The sequence below is a fragment of the Myodes glareolus genome, chromosome 5 (assembly GCF_982192425.1).
Source record: "Myodes glareolus chromosome 5, mMyoGla1.1, whole genome shotgun sequence".
NCBI classification, from domain to species: domain Eukaryota; kingdom Metazoa; phylum Chordata; class Mammalia; order Rodentia; family Cricetidae; genus Myodes; species Myodes glareolus.
In genome coordinates, this window is record NC_142030.1 from 28,663,712 (window position 1) to 28,687,266 (window position 23,555).

Genomic DNA, 23,555 nt, shown 5'->3' on the forward strand with positions numbered 1-23,555 from the left:
TGCAACGAGACAGAAAGACCAGCGGGGGAGAGAGGAAATGTTAAGATAAACTTGGCAAGAGGTGGCTAAGACTTAGACCACAAAAGCAACACAGTGGAGAAACATGAGTCAACATACCAAATGCAGACCCACCTAAACTATAGATGGAGAATAATATCAAGGGTAGGATAAAAGAAAAAGACCAACAGTACCAGATCAAGGGATGGAGACAACAAGGGTGACATTTACTAAGATAGAAGGCAGTTGGAGAGAAAGTAGTCACGGTGATGGGTCAGAGAAATATAAATACTATTTGGCATATATTAAGTCTAAGACCTCTATATATCGAAACAGGTAAAAAAAATTAATGAAAATGATGCTTGTGAGTGAGGTCATAACTTAAGATTTATGTTCAGGGGTCACTGAAAAAACTGGTATTTACTGACACAGCATGAGATAAATAAATTCATTGTGGTCATGGTGCAAATAGCTTAGGTCAAATCCCATGACCCTCCAGCAACTGACATGAGAGAGAAAATGATACATTTAATTCCATCTTGACACCTCAGACTTGTTTCACACTTCATATAGACACTTAGAATCTCTTTTCATTCTTTATTTGACCTCCAGGCCTAGATTAAATGAGTCCCAGAGCTCAGAATAATTTGTGCACACAATGATATTTACAATATAATTGCAAGCTGGTTCTAAAGCATGGTCACGTCTAGACTAGTGTTTAGAAACACTTTAAAAAGAACACAATAACTGTAGGGTCCTGTCTTCCCTGTCTTCCCTGTTCCTCGAGGCCAAAGCACAGGATGCAAGAAATGTTTACGCTAACCAGCTTAGCTTCCCCTGCTCAATTCTGCCAGCTTGAGGGGGTTAGGTCAGAGCCCTGATTCTGTCATTGCTATGGTAATTTCACCTATTAAGGAGGGTCCTCACAGGCTCCCTAAATCTTCTCCCATCTGTCTGTCAGGGTTCCCAGCTCAATACGCCTTGCATGGAAGCTGCGGCCACTGGCACCAGGTGGCCAACACTATGTTCTCACTCCCAGGTGGGAGGGAGCTCTCGTCCTTTTGCCCCAAGTATATAAACCCGACATGTGCTAAATAAAATTGACATTTACCCTTTGGGCAAATGATCCTGGTCTCTGTGTGTGTGTCTGTTCAACTCCTAGGATATTGATCCAGTCTCGTGGTTCGGTTCGGGAAGCACGCCCCGTATTGGAAAATGGGGTTTCCGCAGATTCAGGAGGAGCAAATAACCAACAAAATCCAGAACAGGTTGAATATGGTGATACATGCCTACTGTCCCAACACTGGAGAGACTGAGACAGGAAGGACATTAGTGTGAGGCAACTTAGCTTGAAAAAATAACATCAAAAAATATAGATTTCTATGTAATGTGGGACAATGTCTCCAGCTCCTATACATACACTAGAATGTCAAATAAAAAGCCCACTTTCCAGGAAGAGGTTACCTCTTTTCCAGTTGTTTGTCAATAAGATCCTATAGTCAAAACTAAATCTCAAACACTACAGGCTAATGCCAATGTTCTTAGTTAATATTCAGAACTTGACAATAAGACTCTATTGCTGAAAAATCACATAAACATGAGTCACAGGAAGTAGAAAAATCAGGATGGTACTGGCCTGAAAAAAATTTCATTCTTTCTGGCTAACTTTCACAGTCCTATAAGGTTCTATCAGAGTAGAAAAGTAATCAACAGTCTTAGAAAGCTGCAGATCTATGAACTATAGTAAAACTGATCTGATAAGATATGTCTATTGGTGTAATAATGGCACTGATGTTACAGGAGTAACCAATCACTCAATGAATTATTGGGGGGCAGCAGAGTCAAGCTCCACTGACTCCCTGCTAAGGTTCAGGTCAGTTGCCTCAGTAGATTGAAGAACTTAGAAAATTTCTAGTCTAAGAAATAACTGAATGAGCTCACATCTATGTTTTTCAAATCATGTTCTTTAGTCTTCCTCTGTTATTCTCCTGTTCTATAATGTTTCCAATTTATATCCACAGGCAAAACAAAGGCAATTCTCTGAGCTTGGACATCCCTTTATCCTTGAAGGTTCCAATGTGATCTATATGAAAGACTTCTTTCCTGACTGCATGTCCTGCCAAATGAAAGACAGTTGAAGGGAAGTAGCTTCTAATGTATCTCAGGAAACAGAGTGGAGATACAGCTCTGGGAAACAAGGTTTCTGGCTATGTGGCTAATTTCTCTAACTGGAGGTCTCACAGGGTGGAAAAAGCCATCTAGAAAACAAAAGAACAAGGCAGGCTTTTCAGTGTCTACAGTCCTGGTGGAACAAATAGCTCCAGTTATGAAACAAATCCCAGTATATATTCTTTATATCAGAACTATATAACTAAATGAAACATCATCTACCTGACTACTCACAGATTATATGTGCCCACAAGATTGAGATGCAATTATGAGATTTCATATACACACCATATGAGATTACATATGACAATGAAGGTATTGGGGAGACACCAAACAACTACAGTGAAAATGAGCAACAGCTTCCAGAGACAATGGTCCTGCAGACCTTGTCTGGATAAGACTAATCCTCCATCAGATAACCATGTGTGGACATTTGAACACTAGTTGCTACCTGCTTCTCATGGCCTTTCACAGTGAATTGATTTAAAGATGGAGCTCAACCTCTAGCAGATACCCATCAGAGGGGTGAGTTTACTCCTGACCCACATCAGAAGCCTGGCAAGGAGGAGCTCAGACATTCCCCCCGGTCACTCTGCAGGGGCGCTCCACCCTGCTAAGCTCTCTTGCCTCCTATCCCATCCCAGCCTTCACCCAGGAACCCCTTCCTTTATTTCTCCCTTCCCCCCTGGGGCCATAAAATTCCCCAGCTCAGCTGCCTTGTGTGCTGGGACTGAGCTGTAAGCGAACCTGGCAGGAGGGAGTTCCTGTGTTTCAATAGCCTGACTGTGGAAAGGTAGGCCTTCTGTCAGTGAGGTCCCTGCCCAACAAGGGAACCTGACCTGGGATCAGAAGACCCAATAGAGAGCATTTGAAGGAAGAGATGGGCAGACTCCAAGGCAAGAATTCCTCCAACAATCTGAAAAACAACATGAAAACACCAGATCCCAGCAACCCTACAACAGAAGGACTTGAACACACTAATCCAGAAGAAGTGGAAAAAAGCACCATTATGAAAGCAATAGAGACCCTTAAAGAGGATATGAATAACTCCTTTAAAGAATTGGATGAGAAGTATAACAAAAAGTTTGAAGAAATGTGTAAAGAAATGGATGAGAAGTATAACAAAAAGTTTGAAGAAATGAGTAAATTGTAAATGATACCCTGGGAAACCAAGAAAAAAACAATCAAACAGATAATGGAAACAGTTCAAAAATTGAAAACTGAAATGGAGGCAATGAAGAAAACACAAAGTGAGGGCCGGTTGGATATGGAAAATCTAGGTAGATGATCAGAGACTACAGAATCAAGCATAAAAAAAGAATACAAGAGATAGAAGAATGAATCTCAGATTCTGAAGATGCCATAGAGAAAATAAACGCTTTGATCAAAGAAAACAGTAAATCCAACAAATTCTCATCACAAAACATTCAAGAAATCTGGGACACAATAAAAAAAACCCAAATCTAAGAATAATAGGGATAGAAGAAGGAGAAGAATTGCAGATCAAAGGCCCAGAAAATATATTCAAAAAATTATAGAAGAAAACTTTCCCAACCTAAAGAACGATATTCCTATGAAGGTTCAATAAGCATACAGAACACCAAATAGACTGGATCAAAAAAAAAATCCCCTCGCCATATAATAATCAAAACACAAAACATACAGATTAAAGAAAGAATATTAAGAGCTGCAAAGAAAAAGGTCAAGAAATTTATAAAGGTAAATCTATCAGACTTACACTGGACTTCTCTATGGAAACCATGAAAGCCAGAAGGTCCTGGATAGAGGTACTGCAGAAAATAAGAGATCATGGATGCAAGACCAGACTACTATACCCAGCCAAGCTATCGTTCACTATCAATGGAGAAAACAAAATATTCCAGGATAAAAACAAACTTAAACGATTCGTAGCCACAAATCCAGCCTTACAGAAAGTAATAGAAGGAAAATCACAACCCAAGGAATCTAACATTGCCAACACTGCCTACAATAACTCAGACATCTAACAACCCTTCACAAGCACAACTCAAAGAAGGGAAACACACAAACTCTACTACACAAAAAAAAATTTAAAAAATAACCGGAGTCAAAAACCATTGGTCATTAATATCACTTAATACCAATGGACTCAACTCACCTATAAAAAGGCACAGACTAAGAGATTGGATATGAAAACAGGATCCAGCATTCTGCTGTTTACAAGAAACACACCTCAACCACAAAGACAGACATCTACTCAGAGTAAAGGGTTGGGAAAAGGTTTTTCAAGCAAACAGACCTAAGAAACAAGCGAGTGTGGCCATTCTAATTTCCAACAAAATTGACTTCAAACTAAAATCAATCAGAAGAGATGGAGAGGAACATTTTATACTCATAACAGGAACAATTCATCAGGAGGAAGTCTCAATCCTGAATATCTATGCACCTAATATAAAAGCACCCACTTCTGTAAAAGAAACACTTCTAGAACTCAAGGCAGCCATCAAACCACACACACTAATAGCAGGAGACTTCAACACACCTCTCTCACAAATGGACAGGTCAATCAGACAGAAACATAACAGAGAAATAAGAGAATTAATAGAGGTAATGAATCAAATGGACTTAACAGATATCTATAGAACATTCCACCAAAATAGGAAAGAATATACCTTCTTCTCTGCAGCTCATGGAACCTTCTCGAAAATTGACCACATAATCAGTAACAAAGCAAACTTCCACAGATACAAAATAATATTAGCAACCACCTGTGTCTTGTCAGATCACCATGGAATAAAGTAAGAATTCAACAACAATTCTAACCCCAGAAAGCCTACAAACTCATGGAAGCTGAACAGTCAACTACTGAATCACCCCTGGGGCAAAGAAAAACAGTTGCCCTCCTATAAACAAAGTATAACGAAGCAGAGAGGGAAATCAGAGAATCTTCACCTTTCACGATAGCCACAAATAGCATAAAATATCTTGGGATAACTCTAACCAAGGAAGTGAAAGACCTATTTGACAAGAACTTTAAGTCTTTGAAGAAAGAAATTGAAGAGGATACCAGAAAATGGAAAGATCTCCCTTGCTCTTGGATTGGGAGGATCAAAATAGTTAAAATGGCAATTCTACCAAGAGCAATCTATAGATTCAATGCAATCCCCATCAAAATTCTTCACAGACCTTGAGAGAACAATAATCAACTTTATATGGAAAAACAAAAAACCCAGGATAGCCAAAACAATCTTATATAATAAAGGAACTGCTGGAGGCATTACCATCCCTGACTTCAAACTCTATTACAGAGCTACAGTATTGAAAACAGCTTGGTATTGGCATAAGAACAGAGAAGTCGACCTATGGAATCAAATAGAAGACCCGGATATTAACTCACAAACCTATGAACACCTGATTTCGACAAGGGAGCTAAAGGCATACAATGGAAGAAGGAAAGCATCTTTAACAAACGGTGCTGGCATAACTAGATGTCAACCTGTAGAAGAATGAAAGTAGATCCATATCTATCACCATGCACAAAACTTAAGTCCAAATGGATTAAAGACCTCAACATTAATCTGACCACTTTGAACCTGATAGAAGAGAAAGTGGGAAGTACTCTACAAGACATAGGCACAGGAGACCACTTCCTAGATAGAACCCTAGCAGCACAGACAATAAGAGAATCAATGAATAAACGGGGCTTCCTGAAACTGAGAAGCTTCTGTAAAGCAAAGGACACTGTCAGTAAGACAAAAAGGCTACCTTCTGACTGGGAGAAGATCTTCACCAACCCCTCATCAGACAAAGGTCTGATCTCCAAAATATACAAAGAACTCAAGAAACTAGACACTAAAACTCTAATTAACCCAATTAAAAAATGGGGTACTGAACTGAACAGAGAATTCTCAACAGAAGAACTTCGAATGGCCAAAGACACTTAAGGTCATGCTCAACCTCCTTAGTGATCAGGGAAATGCAAATCGAAACAACTTTGAGATACCATCTTACACCTGTCAGAATAGCTAAACTCAAAAACACCAATGATAGCCTATGCTGGAGAGTATGTGAAGTAAGGGGAACACTCATCCATTGTTGGTGGGAATGCAAACTTGTGCAGCCACTGTGGAAATCAGTGTAGTGGTTTCTCAGGAAACTGGGAGTCAACCTCCCTCAGGACCCAGAAATCCCACTCTTGGGAATATACCCAAGAGGTGCCCTATCATACTACAAAAGCATTTGTTCAACTATGTTCATAGCAGCACTATTTGTAATAGTCAGAACCTGGAAACAACCTAGGTGCCCCTCAATAGAAGAATGGTTAAAGAAGGTGTGGAACACATACACATTAGAGTTTTACTCAGCGGTAAAAAACAATGACATCTTGAATTTTGCATGCAAATGGATGGAAATAGAAAACGCTTTACTGAGTGAGGTAACCCAGACCCAAAAAGAGGAATATGGTATGTACTCACTCATAAGTGGATTCTAGCCATAATTAAAGAACTTCGAGCCTATAATTCATGATCCTAGAGAAGTTAAATAAGAAGGTGAACCTAAAGAAAATCATATAGTTATCCTCCTGGATATTGGAAGTAGACAAGATTGCCAGGCAAAACTTGGGTGAACGGGGGTGGAGGTGGGGGTGGATGCAAGGGGAGATGGGTAGAGAGAAGGGAGAAGGGGAAGATTCGGGAAAGCTTGGGGGAATGGGATGGGTGGGATGGAGGAAGACTGGGCATGGGAGCAGGGAAGTAAATATCTTAATTAACTGAGCCATTTTTAGGGTTTGCAAGAGACTTGATTCTAGAGGGGTTCCCAGTTCCAAGGAGAGGTCCCCAGATTGCTCCCTGGACAGCAGAGGGGAGGGTGCCTGAACTGACCTTGGCCCATAACCATACTGATGAATATTTTGTATATCACCATAGAACCTTCATCTGGCGATGGATGGAGATAGAGACAGAGACCCACATTGGAACACTGGACTTAACTCCCTAGGTCCAAATGAGAAGCAGAAGGAGGGAGAACATGAGCAAGGAAGTCAGGATCAGAAGGAACCTTCATCCGATGATGGATGGAGATAGAGACAGAGACCCACATTGGAGCACTGGACTGAGCCCCCAAGGTCCAAATGAGGAGCAGAAGGAGGGAGAACATGAACAAAGAAGTCAGGACCGCGAGGGGTGCAATCACCCACTGATACAAGGGTACTGATCTAATGGGAGCTCACCAAGCCAGCTGGACTGGGACTGAGCGAGCATGTGATCAAACCGGATTCTCTGAATGTGGCTGACATGGGGGCTGACTGAGAAGCCATTTACAATGGCACTGGGTCTTGTTTCATCTGCATGTACTGGCTTTTTGGGATCCTAGTCTGTTTGGATGCTCAACTTCCTAGTCCTGGAGGAAGTGGGGAGGAACTTGAACTTCCCACAGGGCAGGAAGCCCTGGCTGCAATTAGGACTGGAGAGGGAGGAGGAGAAGGAGTGGGGGGAGTGGAAGGGTATTGGGAGGAGGGGTGGAAGTGCAAATTTTTATAAATTAATAAAAAAAACAAATAAACTTTACATCTGGCAAAAAAAAGATGGAACTGATGCCTTTTCCTGTTAATTGGGCTTAATAAAGGCAAAACAACAAACAAACATGACTAGCTAGATCATAGACCCTAGGTGAGATCCTAAATCTATTTTATTTTGGTAAAGAGACATAGTAATAAACTAAATTCTTATCTTTATATTTTTAGCACATATCATAGGGCATCTTTTAACCCTCATTGGAGATGTTTCTTTTCAAAGTAGATAGGATTAATACAGAGATTCAGAACTGGTCAACATGTAATAAATAAATCTTGAAATAGGATATCTGTGTCTCCCAAGGCTCAAGGATCACCATGGAAGCGAGGATGGAAATATTTGAAGAGCCAGATGGAGAAGCTGTGAGACAGTATTTGCTAGAGATGACAGGGCCATTGCACAGATGAACCTGCACACAAGTCAACTAAAATCCCAGTGTGCTGAAGAAGGCACTCATGAAGCACAGCTGCCTATCTGATGAACTATTAGTTACTAATGGTTGCTAAAAAAGAAGAATCAGTCTTAAAGGATGCATTTCCTGAGAGGACAGCCATACTCTAGTAGAAGGCCATCCACCCACTCACACGTAGAATAACTGGACTCAGTGTTATTTTATTCTTTAAAGGAACATGAAATTGGGAGGGTAACGAAAATGCTTTATATGCATGTATGAAATTCTCAAATGATAAAACCTTTGTCTTTTTCTATTGCTGCATTGCAAACACTGTGGCCAAAAAGCAAGTTGGGAAAGAAAGGGTTTATTTGACTTATATTTCCATACTGCTGTTCATCAAAAACAAAAAGAAGAAGAAGAAGAAGGAGAAGAAGAAGAAGAGGAAGAAGAGGAACAAGAGGAAGAAGAGAAACAAGAGGAAGAAGAGGAACAAGAGGAAGAAGAGGAACAAGAGGAAGAAGAGGAAGAAGACAGGACAGAAACTCAAACAGGGCAGGGACCTGGAGACAGGAGCTGTAGAGGCCATGGAGGGTTGCGGCTCACTAGCTTGCTTTCCATGACTTGCTCAGCCTGCTTTCATATAGAACCAAGGCCCACCAACCCAGAGATGGCACCACCCACCATAAGCTGAGACATCTCCCCAACAATCACTAAGAAAATGCCTAGAGTCAGCTCTTACATAGGCATTTCCTCAATTAATGTTCCCTCCTTTCCGATGACTCTAGTTTGGATGTCAAGTGGACATGAGATTAGCCAGTACATGAGGATTTGTGAAGAATAAATAGTAATAACTTCATTTAATTTTCTCTTTCTAAAATGTCATAAGAAGTTGAGAAAAATTATGAGATCTTGTGACATCATTATTAATAAAAGAAAGGTACCATTCATAGTGATCACTAATGTTCAAGTGTCTTTAAGGTTCCCCTGTTCCTCTGCAGAGGCCAAGGACTCACTCACTGGTAAGATTCTGTCTCCAGATGACCTAAGCTGTTACCTAGAATTCATGAGTACAAATGTCCACCTAAGGCCCAGGGTATGGTGTGGGTAGTCTCCTAGCTGCCCCTGCTATCCTTAAGTAATATCTCATCTTGCTGCAAAGCTGGAACATCCACTTAGCCAGGAACTGACCACACAAAACACAAAGAACACTGATGGGAAGTGGCGGGCTAAGGGCAGTGAGCTAGGCAAGCAAGCACTTTCCTCTGAATGTCTCTATTCCGCCCTAGTTTTAGAGACCTGCCAACTATCTACTACAGTTAGACCTGTCCTCACTGCTTCCCAGCAGTCATTTGGAGGATAAAGCCCTTGCAGATAGCTATTAAGCACATGGTTGATTGACATAGCCTTTTATCATCTTAGCAAGATGCCATGTGACTGCGGCTTACCGGCAAGATTCTAACCAGCATCCGTCTCAGGCAGAAGATCCATGACATCTGCCACTCTGCCCTTCTTCCCAGCATTCAGTTCTGTCTACTCCACCTACCTAAATTCTGTCCTATCAACTAGGCCAAGGCAGTTTCTTTATTCATTGCCCAATGAAAGCAACACACAAACAGATGGAACACCTACACCATTTCTCCTTTTCTGTTTAAACAAAAAGGAAGGCTTTAACTTTAACATAGTAAAATTACATATACCAAAACAGTTATCAAGCAAGAGTTAGTTACAATATTTATATCTATTTTATCTTTTATCATAATAATGGAGAACTATAATTATCTATTTTTGAACTCTATCAAAGACTCCAGAAGGGTATAAGAATACCTAAGTAAATAAGAAGCAAGCAACTTCCAAAACTCTAGAAATGACAGAGACATCTTGCTGCCTGTAAGTCACCCAAAGTTCTTCTGTACCATTAGGGCATCCATCTTCAGCCTATAGGCCCATAGTTTCTAGCAGACATTTCCATGAAGCTGGAAATTTTAAAGACAATTCAGTCACTTTCTTTTTGTCCTACAGAATGTCTCATAAACTCTTTCATGAAACAGGAACCTCGAAGGATCATCTCACCTTTAGGCAAGTTCAGTAGTCCTCTCTCTGAGGGTTCTTCATATTCAGTTTATGCATCAGTCCAGGCAAGAGCAATTTCTTGCCCAAATGGCTCAGCAACTCCATAAAAAGCCTCTTTGATGTCCATCTTCCTCTTGAAGTAGATTGGTGCTACCAGGAGCAGACATGTCTCATAGTCATGAAAAGCCCTAAGTTATTAAAACATTTTAAAGGCCATATTCTGTAGTCTTTGAAAGATATGAAGAATGCCTATCTAACTGAAATATATCTCTATATATCTAGAAAAATCTAACTAACATGACTACAAGCTTGACTATTATCGATGATTATCCATTAACCACCTATATTTCCTAATTATACATTACGTTTTTAAATGAACTACACAGTCACAATACCTTAATCAAGAGCAGAAATATACATATAACAGGATTGACTTTAAATTTATATCAATAAAGCAAAATCCATACCAATGCAAATTATTCATATCTATATCATGTCCCCCTTTAAATGTAAACAAACAGTTGTAAATAATATTTAGGAATATGGATGTAGTTATTTCCCTCCAAACTTTTTCCTGCTGTATGGGGGCACTGCTATTCAGGTTCTTCATAGTATATCCTGCATGCTAGGTTCATCTCAGTCAGCAGTTGAGTGAAGTAATTTTCTGAGGGTGTTTATGGCAACCTTTCAGTAGTGCGTGGTCTATCATACCATATTGGACTAGAAGCAATCCACAGGGTCTCATCCTTTGTGAAAAAAAATAAGAACCTCTTTTCCAAAGCATCATATCCCTAGGCCCAAATTCTGAAGTCATAATACTTTTATAATATACATGGTGGTTTAGCCTAGCAGCCCATACAATGAAACATCTCTCTGTACTTAGCTCCTTCACTGTTAAAAAACCTAAAGAAAACACAATAATATACAGAATCCAGACACTCTGTGAATTTTTTATTTTTATTTGGCTTATTTTTTTTACTTCCTTTAATCTATGATTATCTGTACTTTGTATCTTGAAAGACTTTACCCCCCTTTTTAAGGCATTAACTTTATTTTATGACTTTACTCTTTTTCTTTTCTCTCCCAAGCCTACTTACATGTATCCAACACTGTGACCCATTTAGAGGTCTTTTATGTCTGAATCTGTCCTACTGTGGATCTGTAATTTTTTACTGTCCAGGAGCATTCTTAAAATGCTAAGCACTTCTTAAAAATTTTGCGTGCACCCTTGTTAGGGGTAATATGGTGTGGCCTGTTTGCCTGCCCAGTCTAAAACTTAAGCTGTGCTGTTATTATGGTAAATATGGTAGTCCTGCATGGTGGAGATGCTTGTGCCTCTGAGCCACATGCATTGCCTCTCTTTTAGGCACACAGCAAGTCCACATTTCCATCAAGCAAGCTGTAGCACTTTACTCACAAACCCATCCAAATGCTCTATCTCTCGCAAGAGACAGGTCACACTAGCATCATAGCCCAGAAAGCCAGCATTTTAAAAGTGAACAGCTTTTTTTTTTTTAACTCGAGAGCTGAATCAGGAAAATCTCTCTTAAAGCAGCTGTGGCAAGCCACTAGCGAACAGCAAGAAGCTGTGTTAAACTCTGTATTCTTTCTGAAGCTCTCTCAGATTTTATGTGGATTTAGTTGACCACATGGGTGCCACTCTGTAACAGAAGGAGCAGGCTGCTTGTCATCCCGACCACCCGAATAGCTAATACCCAAAATAATCTCACAGAAACTGTATTCATTTAAACACTGGCTGGCCCATTAGCTCTAACTTCTTATTGGCTAATTCTTACATCTTAATTTAACCCATGTCTATTAATCTGTATATCGCCGTGTGACTGTGGTTTACCAGTAAGATTATAACCAGCGTCCATCTCAGGCAGGAGATGCATGGCATCTGCCACTCTGCCCTTCTTCCCAGCATTCAGTTCTGTCTACTCTGCCTACTTAAGTTCTGTCCTATCAACTAGGCCAAGGCAGTTTTGTTATTCATTATGCAATGAAAGCAACACACAAACAGAAGGAACTCCTACACCACAGTATAGGAGTAATAAGCAGACACCTAGATTTTTTTTAACATGGTTGCCAGGGGTCTGAGTTCAGGTCCTCACACTTGGACAGCAAGTGCTTTATCAACTGAGCCATCTCCTCGGAGCTTCAATATGCAGAACTTATTCTGGCCAATCCACTGGGAAAGACTGTGCACAGTGCTGTCTTAAAAGCAATGCAACTTCAACAAGGAGAGAATTTAGAGTTGCTAGTAATCCTAACCATGGCTTGGAATGGAACATGGCTGTTTTCACTTCTCTGCTAGTATGATAAAGCTTTCTGACCAAAACAACTTACAGGTCATCATCCAGGGAAGGCAGGGCAGGAACTCAAGCCAAAGCTAAATTAAAATACATGGTGGAAAAGAATTGGCTAGCACACTCTCTAGCTCATGCAGCTCAGGCCCACCTGTCTAGGCTGGGCCTGCTGTATCACTCATCAGTCAAGACAGTCTCTCACAGACATGGCTACAGGCCACTCTTATCTGGACAATGTCTCAGCTGAGACTCCCTCAAATGCCTTTAGGCTTTGTCCAGTTGACAGCTGAAGCTTACTAGGACAGTGGCCATAAATCTTTATGTATTAACCTCACACTAGACATGACATAATGAAAAGACCATCTTCCCACCCTCCCCAGAGGTTTTGTATAATAAAATGCATGAATTAACTGTAGTAGTACATTGAGAAGAGCCAATTCAAGCAGAAAGATAGTGTCAGGCGTCATCTTCAGGGATTCCAGCACATAAGGCTGAGGAGGAAGAAGAGAAAAAAAGGCAGTGCTAACAAAGCTGCATTTTCAGTAATTTCCTAAGGAAAAAAAAAAACAAGGTAGAGTAGCGTATGCCAAAAATGGCTTCTGTTTGGTTACTGAGAAGCCAAGGGAGAGCTCTCCTGACACTCTCCTGAATATACACACACTACAGTCACACTGGGAGCACTCTGCACTTCGAACCAGTAATCCAAGTTACACCTCAGCAGAGGTAGAACTGATGAGGGAGACTAACCAGAGGTGGCACACTTTGGTTTCCGTGGGTTCCGTGAGAGATGCATCTATAAAAATAAAGTGAAGACACAGAAGTGGGCACCCAGGATTAATTTCTAACCTCTGTACTCGCCCATACACATGTGCCCACACCCATACACATGGGAGCATGCATACACACATGTATACATATCACGCACACACATACACATGGAATAAAGAAAAGAAGAAAGAAAGAAACTACTGCCCCATCAAGAACAGAACCTTGGGAGTTCTCAAAGTCACACAGGGTCCATCTCTACCACCAAAGCAACTGCTGATAGGACAGAGTATGGTAAACACAGTGAGTTTAGTCAGGATTTATAAACTAGGTGCCCAGTTCTAAATGAGCATGCTTTATGACCTTTTTAGTTCCTTTTCTCATTGCTATGATATCATGAATGAGTGCAAAAAATCAAGCTCAGTATTCCTAGTGTATGAAATAACTTTCTCACTTTTGGGTTGTTATAATTCAATTATTATATTCAAAGAATGAAACTCGCCCAAGAAAAAGCCCTTCCTCTGAGATGGAGAAGCCACCGCCTACCTCAGCCCTGCAGGAACCTCATCGCTTGCAGCCAACTTCTGCTTATTTGGCACCAAGAATGTACCTGCTCCCAGCTCAGGTCAGGCCCACCAAATATGCCTCTCACTCCTCTCCAGCTGAAGTAACTGGCTCCAGCCTGGGTACAAATTCCAAGCAAGGCCAGCCAATGAAAGCTTGGTCACAGTCATTATAATAGAGACTAGAAGGATGGGAATTCCCCATCCCACTGGAAGTAGAAAGATGGAAATTGTTAGAGCAGCCATTTGCCACCGGAAACTGTCATCCTTTCTACACAACCTCTCAGAGATTGATGAACAAAGAAGAAAAGGTGGGTCCTGGTGCCACTTCTCAAGTGTGTAGGGTCCTGGGGCCTGAAGCTTTCATGCATATAGAACAGTTACATGTGGCAATTAAATGATTCTTCCCACAGCCTTAAGCAGGCTTCCTCCATTTGCAAAGTTCCTAACTGGAGGGTCTTCAATAATCTTCCCCAACTGTCTGAAGTCCAAACATCCTTTGAGATCAAGGTTGTTGTCTCAACTAATTCTGTGCCCTGGTCACTGCTGTCTTCTCTGCAGCCAAGCCCGAACTCTCAGAATCCTAGAGGAGTGCAAACGGGAAGACACACTGTGTACCCATGTTTTACCCTATGCTAATTATCATTGGTTAGAAGCTGGTGGAGGGCACATAAAGCCCCAGTCATACTTGTACATAGGTGGTTTGAGAAAGTTCGAAAATGACTGGTGAATTCATTAGAAATGAGTTTCTAGACTTCTTAGAAATGGCACGTAAACGACTGTTTGCTGCCACAAAACCTGAAGCCACCTGGCTGATCTGCTTCCAGTATAGCTTCAGAAGCTTTGAAGTGTCCAACGAGAACCACCCCCTTGCAACAGTTAGTCATAACAAATGGTAATATTCATTGACTTACTAATAGTTAGCATTTTCCACATCGTTTCAGATTTCCAACACAAATTCATGAGATCAACCCCCCCCCACAGTAATGCCATTTGGAGTTGAGAAAACCAAGTCTCAGAGATCGAGTGTGACTTGAATGAAGCCACAAGATTAGAGGTGAACCTGGCAGGATCCGGGTGGTAGTACCCTGGCATCTAGGTGGCTGCAGTGTAATTTGTGAGCTCAGAGTATCACAGCTTCTCAACCAATAAGCCACTATGGTTGGATTTCTAGCAGTCCTAGTTCATGTATCTCCCCGAGCACATTCTGCTAGAGGCTCATAGACAAATGCTAAGATTGGTTAGAGAAGTAACCTTTCAAACAGCTTTGAAAATAGACTGATTAAAGCTAATGACACACTTCCATCGCAGAGCTGCATACGTCCCGTGGCGATGCTAATTGATATCGGTCAGGTCACCTTTTCTTGATTGCAGTAGCCATCACTTTCAAAGCCCTACACGGGACATGTACTAGAGACATGACAAGATGATAAGGACCAGAGGCCTCCTTTGGAAACTCAATGCATCAGAAAGATGCCTTTGCCCTCAGCTTGGATGATCTGAATAGACATGGCCTGAGATCGTGGGAACCAAAACCATGAACGGGGGTTGAGACAGATGGAATTGGTGACCAATAACCATCACTGAGACCAGCTTGGACCCGTCAGGCATACCTGCATAGTCAGGGTTAACAGCCCTCTGGTCCTGCCACTCTGAGCCTGTAGCTTGAACTCAGAATTCCACCTCCAAGGGCACCCCAAGAGGTTAGACACATGCAAACACTCAGAGGCAGAGACAACTGCTTGGCAGAACATATTTTTAAATTTCATTTTCACCATTCCAAAGCAAATACTGATTATTTCTGGCAGCACTTGAGTTGTCATGGGGTAATGATGAGAAACATCTTTGTGCTGTGTGCCTGGCTGGTCTCGGCTCATACCTGAGGGGTTTGTAGGGGTTGGCACCCTAGGAGGATTCCAATGGATGCAGGCATATCTTAGAAATACTGGGTTTCGGATACAAGACAAATCTTCTGCCCACAGTTTTGTCAGCAATGAACATTAGGATTATTTTTTACCTTAAACACACACACACACACACACACACACACACTTCAGGTCCTAGTGGCCAGGACAACTGTGCCTCACTTAGACAGAAGCATGCCACATGCTCAACACAGAGCAGAGTTGAACATCTGCTCCGGGGGTGTTCTTTGTCTCACCCTGGGTCTTCCAGTTTCTAGGCATGAGGCTGTCTGGCTGCTTAGTTCTTCAAGTATGGGAGTGGTCACCTCAAATGCAGATAGCCAACCGGTTAAACACTTGCAAAAAGCAGTGGAACGTTGGGGTACCTGGGTGGCCTTTGTCAGGGTCATACTCCAAGGCTGAAGTCCACTTCTGACTTTCTACTGGAGTGTGATGTTCCTCAGGCCACCACCAGTTCACACACACAGCTCCTTACAATTGGCCTAGAATCTTCCCCGGGGCCCTTTCTGTAACATGAAGAGACCGGGCCTGCTTGTTTGGGTTTCTCTGTCCTGCCCAGTTCCCCCAGTTTAGTCACAGAGAAAAATCACACAAAGGACTCCGTAAGTTATAATGCTGATTGGCCCATTAGGTCAGGCTTCTTACTGGCTAACTCTCACATCTTGATTAACCCATTTTTCTGATCTATGTTAGCCATGTGGCTCAGTACCTTTTTCAGTGGGGCAGCTCACATCCTGTTGCTTCGGTGATCTAGGCAGGAGTGGGAGGAATCAACTTCCTCCTCCCCAGAATTCTCCTGCTCTCCTTGCATCATTTCCACTTCCTGTCTGGTTTTCCCACCTACACATCCTGCCTGGCCAATCAGCATTTATTTAAAACATGATTAACAGAATACAGACAATTATCCCACACCACCTTTCTTCCTGGCATTTTCTCAGGTGTGTGTTCAGAATTACCCACCTCATGCAGATAAAGAGTCCAAGAAGGAGACCTGTAACAATGGTAAGATGATACCTCCAAGTGAAAGATACAACCTCTTATCCTTTACCATACATTTAGCTTTTCTTCCAATTAAGTTGCACACTGCTTCAGAAATACACCCTTCTAATGAATCTTGGAATGTTGCTACTGAGATCTGTCAGCTCAAAATGCTTATCACTGAAGTCGGGTTATGATAACACTTCTAAATATAAAACACCCACATAGGCCAACTGTGGAGGTGCATGCTTATAATCCCAAGACTCCAGAGGCTGAAACAGAACCTGGCTCCAAAAGCACAATATGCCGTGTATGTGCATATATATATATATATATATATGCTTAATATATATAGAAAGATTTACATTGAACTATATCCAGTATAAGCATGTGTGTCTAGGTATACATAGACACGTGTGTGTGAATATATAAATCATATATATGACAAAAGAAACCTTGACAGGCAGGGATTAGGAAGAGCTGTCATTGTGAAAGTGTGAAGCCCCTGGCAGCAGGAACTACTTAAGATGTAGTCTTGTTTAAACCTTGGACCTCTTGGCTCCAGGATCAAGTGTGAGGTAGAATATGTATTGGTCTTCCTTGAAGCACCTGAGCAGTCCCTTAACGGTAGAGGGAAAGCCATTCTAACTAACATGGCTAACAATATGGGGTAGGGGAAGATTATCTTCCCAGAGGGATAGTGGGTATTAATAATTGTTTAAAAGGGCAGTGGATGTAAAGACATAAAATAATCGGTATGTACCAGGATGAAGCTACTAAAGACAGACTGGCTGAATAGTGCATATACACCAGGACAAATGTCCCTGCGGCTGCTGCCATGCTTTATGATAATTAGGTAGACTATATTTATTCCCATCTTGAGCCGGAGTGTTGGGATTCATCCTGATCTATCTGACTTTAAATCTCACACGTCCAACCTACCAAGCCTACTACCAAGTGTCCTGTTTCTACTGTTCTCACACATCCTCTAGGGCAGAAGGTCACGGGGAACAAGCCGAGTCAATTCACCACCATCACACACCCTGCTTCAGTTAATGGTTCCCCACTTAGGGTCAGGATGTCCCACTCAGCAGAGCAAGGGTTAAATGTAACCACACTCAGAGGAGCCATTGGAACGGGACAAGGACAAACGTCTGTGAAGTAGGATTTCATCTCCATCGTCACCGGAAAGAGAAGTGAGGTTGAGAGGAGAACTTGCGAGAGTCCATGGAAACCCTCAGAAGATGTCCCTAGTGTGGGGCCTGGCCTGGGCAGCGTCAGGAAAGATGAGATGGGATGTCTATTTCTAATCCACTTACATTTAATTTATTAGAACACTTCAGGACAAAGTTATGTGAGTCCCACAAAGAATTATGGGTTTATTTTATAGAACTTTTTTTTAAAAAAAGGAAAAGCTATATCTTTTGAACAACAACAACGAAAAGATTTGTTTTGCTTCAAATGGTTTGCCTAAAACCTCAAGAATTGTAAAATTCCTTCTAAATTCAGAACCACAGATGCCTACGTCCACTTTAAAGTCTATAAGCACTGTTTCTCAAGAACCCTGCACACACTTGAGCTGTCAAACCTTAAGCAAAGGTCTTTCCAATGGGGCGATGTAACCTAAAAGGGATACTGAAGGTAGATGGTGGGAGAACTAGCCTCTGACTGTGTGGCCTCCCCTGATTCATTGCTCTCTCTGGGCCTTGGTAGTCCTTTCTTTTAAACAGATATAGTTTTTACGTTCTTCCTCCAGGAGGAAGGTGAGCAAGGCCCAAAGAGACATTGTATAGACTCTTGACCAAACACAAAGTCACGTTTCCATCCTTAGCATCGATTATAGTCAGGGAGTATACATAAGTAGATTTGTAAAGGATAATTTTTGTCATCATCATTGTACAGTCAGCAAAGAGATTAAATCTGCAATGGCAAGCAACTTCAGCAACACTCAGAAAGATTATTTTTCTCAGTTCATATTGAAGACTGGTTTACCATAAAGATTTGCTGAAAAGCCTTGGTTACACATGTCAGCAAAACCCACACTAGGGTGGAGTGCATGTGCCCATCACTGTGGCAATAGGTTGACTTGAGAACATGCGTTTGTGTGTTCAAGAGTCTAAAATAGTCACAGCATAAATTGTGAATAAATTTATCCAAATAAATCTGACTCGAGCCCTCAAAGCCTGGCAATAAATACCAGCATGAGGCATGGCTTACACAAACCTCCCTTGACTTGGATCATGACGTAATTTTTATTTCAGGCCCAAGCAGAGAAGGTTAATGATACAGCAAATGTAAAAGGAAAGAGGCTAAGTTGGGTAAAGTGTTAACTTGCTCAACTCTCAGACGGCAGCAGGAAGTATGATGCTTCGTTCCCCCTCTCTGTGTGGAGTGATATGCAGAACTGTGGTGGGTACCAAATCCACTCAGAGATGTCCTCCAGAACCTAAGGAAAAGATCACCCGTTTTATAAAAAATGTACAGTGCCATAGATCATCCACTAACTCAAGTGACATATGTTCCTGTTGGGAGACCCAAACTGCGAGGGCTGCATTTGCTTCTCTGTGTGTCCCACAGAACAATGCCAGATGCAAGTCCAAGCCAAGGAAGTATCATAGAATTTTCTACACGTCCCTGTGAGCTGAAAGTAGCTACCAACAGAACATGTGCAATCCGAGGATCACCAAGGGCAGCCTTAAGATCAAGGGGGATTTTATTGGGAAGGTCTTTCCTTCATTGACTTCCTCAAGTTTTCTTCTCTTTCCGTCATCTGGGACTGAGACCAGCTAGTAAGGAGTGGAGCAGGCTGTGACTTGTCATCATAAAGAACTGGACTACAAATGTGCAACCTCCATCAGAAATCCCTCCTTCCAGAAGCCTCAGCTAGGTGACAGACCCAATCGCCCTGCCCACTGGTGCTCCGAACTGCGGTTGACAAACATTGTCACCAGAGGTTCAGTAATAAATATTTTAGACCTTACAGGCCAAGAGGCAAGTGGAAGACATCACAGTGACTTCTCAATCAATACTCTTTCCCAATTCAAAAACCAGACAGAAACAAGCAGGAGGAAGGAGTTGACTGACAGGCATAGTTGAAGCTTCATTCATAAGCAAGTCTTGGAGGCTAGACTACCCAAAGATGGAGTCCATCCAGAGGACTCTGTATTCTGCAACAGAGATACTCACACCTCCATGTTTACTGCTGCACAGTTCACAATAGATAGAAATGGAAACAGCATAGATGTTCACCAACATAAGGAGAGAACATGAAAATGTGGTGTGTATGTGTGTACATGTGTGTATGTGCATGTGTGTTCAGATATAAGGAAGCATGTAATGTGTAAGAAATTACATGGGTCTGGAAATGATTAAATAAGGTGACCCAGACTCAGAAAGACAAACATAAGCCCTCTCAGACATCTGGATCTTAGGTTTGAGTGTGTGTGTATATGTTTATGTATATGTATATGCATATGTATATGTATGTGTATGTGTATATGTATATGTAACTATGCATGTATGTGTGTACATATGTATTTATGTGTGTGCATGTGTATATATGTACATGTGTATTGTGTATATATATGTAGGCATGTACGTGTGTGTATGTATGCATGTATGTATGTATGTGTGTACATGTGTGTGAAGTGCATGTGTGTGAATTCATGTATGCATGTATGTGTATATGTGTGGGCAGGAGCTGTGAAACTAGAAAGGAGACCATGAGAAATGAAAACGAGGTATTGAGTATTAAGGAAAGCAGTGAAACATGTGGGACATGAGATCAGAAAAGAGGCCCCTGGGTTGTAAGAGCACAAGTGGAGAAAGGAGGATGGAAGAGAAGGGAAAGAGGATGGTTTCAAAACTACAAATTCTGATGAAAATGATCCTAATGAAATCTCACACTTTGTTAGACAGATCAGGAAGAAGAAAGGAAGAGGAAGGAAAAAGAGGGGAAGGAAAGGAGGGGATCAGAGGGAGAAGAGAAGGGTGGATCTAGCCTTCTAAAGCAACTTCATGTGCAAGGTTTTGGAACGGTGTCAGATGCTGTCTGGTTCTTTCCTTTTTCTCTCTGCCCTTCCCTTGGTCTTTTACCCACTCACTCTAGGGTCATTGTCTCTAAACAAGATAAGTCAACTAACTAAGTAAGAAAAATCTCTTTCTGGCTTTAGAGATTCTAAGCCCTATGTCTTTGTTTCTCTTGGGAATGAGGAAAAGAAAGAACTTCCATATGACAACAGACATGGGAAAGGTGGCAACAGGTCCATCTGGGAGATGCCCTCAAGCAGTGAGTAACAGGTGAGAGATGAACCTGAGTGTGTGTGTGTGTGTGTGTGTGTGTGTGTGTGTGTGTGTACATCAGTGTATCATAGAAAATGAATAAAATCAGGACTACTGTCCTGCACTGTCCGAGGACAGCAGGGAAACCTTAGGTCCATAGAACCAAAGTACTGGGTCTGAACAGAGATGAATCCTGAAGGCCAGATTCTAAGTAGAGGCCTGAGAAGCAGTAGGACTTCAGAGAGAAGGTAGATCCTTAGTGGGCAGACCACCCACCCTTAAGACCAAAACAGCGACATCTGTGACGCTAACACACTGGTTCTCAACCTGTGGGTCGCAATCCCTTTGGGGAATTACATATTAGATATCTTGCATGTCTGATGTTTTCATTACAATTTATAATGTAATGGTAGCAAAATTACAGTTATGAAGTAGCAACAAAATAATTTTGTGTTTGATGGTCACCACGATATGCAGAACTGTATTAAATGGTCACAGCATTAAGAAAGTTGAGAACCTCTGCTCTAAAGCACAGAACAATGACAGTGACCCTACTTTCTTGGAACCTGAGTGATCTAAGGGACGTTGTAGCTGTTGATGGGGAAATGGGTAAGCAGCTAACTGTTCTTAACAGGGACCAGTGGTGGGGGGAGACAAGGACATGTATGAAGGTGCCAACAAGCCAACAGAAGAATGACCACTGAGGAACAGGAGATGGCCGGCAACTCTGAGAAGTGGACTGAGGAAGGAACTCATGAGACAACCTGCCTGCCTCTTATGTGTGTCAAGAATTAGACACAGCAAAAAAGGAGATTTCAAAGCTTTTATAGCTGAGCCCATGCCAAGATGGCCAGATTTAGAGGCCAAGCCTAGCTGAAGGCTACTGACAGCTGTTGCCCTACTGAATCAGAAGAGGTGGGTGCTAACAGCTAACAGGTGGACAAAAACAAAAACATCCAGTTCTGCTCACTAATTATGGACTTTGACCCTGTTCCCTAGATGTGTTAAAACAAGGAACTGTCTGGGCAATAGTGGTGCACACCTTTAATCCCAGCACTTGGGAGGCAGAAGCAGGTGGATCTTTGAGGCCAGCCTGGTCTACAAAGCAAAGTTCCAAGACTGCCAGAGCTGTTACAAAGAGAAACACTGTCTCAAAAAAAGAAAGAAAGAGAGAGGGGGAGGGGGAAAGGGAGGGATGGAGGGAGGGAGAGAAGAAGGGAGGGACAGAGAGAGAGAAAGGAGAGAAGAGAGAGAGAGAGAATTATATAAGGTGGAGGGAAAGCGGGTTTCTTCTGTGTGGACTAGACTCTGTAAGTTACTCACCAAGCTTGAGGCTAAAGATAGTTCTTCAATTGCACTGGGTTCTTCTAGAAAAGATACCACTTGGGATTTATGATATTCCAGGAGAAAAGGAGACATACCCATCCTACTGCTGGGCAGTCACGTGATCTCTGAGGTCCCCTTGAATTAAGAAAGTCATTGAAAATGGGTGATAACACCAACAAAAATTTGTATTCGGGAATTGGAATGTTCCATCAACCTCACTATATGGAAATTATCTAGGGTAATACAGATCATGAAGATAGCAACAACATCCACAAGAGACCACGCTGAGATAAAACTCACTTCTCAGTTCCAAATACTCAAGTAGGAATGAAGAATGAGCTGTCGATAGGTTTCTACAAGGAGTTGGGTGCTGCTGGCCTCTCTGTACCTTGCTGTGTGTATCAGCTACCAAATTCCAAAGAACAATAAGGAGATCAAAGCAGACAGCAAAGATGGAATGTATAAAACATACAGAGAGGATACAATAATTACCTTATTCCCTCTCTCACATGCTAGGAACTGTGTTTTTCAACAAGAAAGCGGTCTACAATAAATCCTTGCTTGCATTCCTAAGGTAATTATTTTCCACATTTTCAAGGTACATAGGGTTTAAAGTGTGGATTGTTTTGTAAGTCAGTCTTGGACCTTCATATGAATGATATGAAGAGCCTTCAAGAAATGGAGGTTGCAAGACACATCATTGGACAGAATTCAGATTCCCTGGGGGTAGCACTTGGGAAACTACGTTCCCACAACTCCCACACCCACTAATACTCCAGACTCCAGTTCAACAGGTACTTAAGATCTTTCTAGATCCTCGTCCTCTCCGTGAGCCTTTTCCTGATCACAATATTTAACACATAGCCATCATTCACCCAGTCATGGTGTCTCTCTCCTACCCGTAACTTTCCCATGATAGTCTTCAGTTGCCCTGACATCTGTATATTTCATTTCCTCTTCTTATTTTGCCTATCCTGGATGTCAACATCACAAGGTGACAGCACCTTGCTTTGTCCCCTGTCACTCACCTGAGTCCAGGTCAGTGCCTGGCACACAATGTGTGCTAGGTAAGTATGTTTAGAATAATATTTGCTGTAGCCTATATTCTTGTTTTAATTCAGAGAACTCCAGAAGTAAAGTCAAAGAGGTGAGAAAGGAACCAGTTTATGGTTGACTATGTAATGACATGATTGGGAAAAACAAACAAAGATAAAACCCACTAATCT